Raw genomic sequence first — 1,554 nt, forward strand, 5'->3', positions numbered from 1 at the left:
GCTCGTGCTGGGGGAAAGGATGCTACTCTCCACACAAAGATGGCAGACCCCTGCAGCCTAACTCCCCAGCACTTAGCTCACTACCCACCTCGGATAGCAGAGGGCAGTGCTGGGGCCCTGGGGGTCCAAATCCTGAATCGAGCTTTATTGTCACTGGGAGGGGGTTCTAGACAACGACAGGCGCCGAGGATGGCTCAAGGGGATCTCTGGGGTGTTGCACAGCCCCAGAATCCATGAGCTTCTTGGGTGGAGAGTCCAGGAACACCCCCATGATTTATGTTTGTACACAAGCTCACTGCCAAGGTGTTTAGCCAAGTCCTGGAGAGAAAACACCAAATGCTGGATCCTCTGAAACCTGGCTGTGTCCAAGAGTGGAGCCCAGAAATGGAGCTATCATTTTTTTTTAATGAATATTATAAGTCCCTTATAGCCCTTATCTCTAAAGAAAATAAATATCCTCCTTGGGTTTGATGTGCCTAAATGGGTTGGTTTTTTCACATCTGTGCCCTGCTCTGCCTCTGTTGTGCTCTCCCAGAAGTGGGCATACTTCCAGTGTCCGCCCAGATGGCATGCCCCAGGGTAGGACCGGGGCCGCCACAATTGGCCACAGATGATAGGACCAGAGATGGACAGCCAGGCCAAGCTGGGCCAAGCAGATCCACTCTCCCAGGTGTCTGGCAGGGGTTCCAAAACTACCGGGAACCTCTGCCTGGTGGAGAACCTGAGTGAGACACTCTGTGAGGGATAAAGCAGGCTGCAGGGAGGAAAACAGAACGCACAACCAGAGAGGAGCAGAAAGGAGGGACGACCCCACAGCCCCTGGCCCTTAGTGCCTGTCCTACTAGAGACCCAGGACCAGAGTCCCTGCCATCCTGAGCTCCATGGTGTATCTCCTTTCCTTCTCTCAAAGTCACTTTTTTGACTTAAACTGACTCCGGCGGTTCCCATTACTGGCCACTAAAAGAGTCTTAAGTAAGACATTCTCTTTTCCTCTCACCCGACATCCCACACACATGCCTCCCAGCACCACAGGTTCCCATCCAAGCTCTCGGGTCCCAAGACCCAGCTGGCAAGATGCCAGGCTCTCAGCCATGGATGAGCCTGCAGAGGATTTGGGGGTTGCCACACCCACTTACTAAGGAAATTATGTGGGCTGTGGAAGGGGGCATGACTTCCAGGAGAAGGCAAGTCCTCAGGCTCTGAGAGTCAAACCACCCTGTTTCCTTCTTTAGAATATGAGGTTTTTACCCGAAAAAGGTCTTCAAGCCCTTGATATGTGTGAGGCTTGGTGGAAGAAGAACTAGCATTTATACTGCATTTCCTCTGCCAGGCAGCACTTAGGGATCGATTCATGTAACCTTCAAAGAACCCTACAAGGTTGGTACCATTATTGTACCCTACCGTACGAGGCTGGTACCACTTTACAGGAGAGAACCAAAGCACAGAGAGGTTAAGTGACTTGCCCAGAGTCACACAGCCAGTAAGAGCTGGGATTTTGAACAGGTAGAATGAGCTTTTAACCACTTTAGTCAGGTTCTGAATTCATCAATGTTC

Source organism: Monodon monoceros, unplaced genomic scaffold (assembly GCF_005190385.1).
Source record: "Monodon monoceros isolate NGI ecotype Baffin Bay Population unplaced genomic scaffold, NGI_Narwhal_1 Super_Scaffold_4, whole genome shotgun sequence".
In the NCBI taxonomy this organism is placed as follows: domain Eukaryota; kingdom Metazoa; phylum Chordata; class Mammalia; order Artiodactyla; family Monodontidae; genus Monodon; species Monodon monoceros.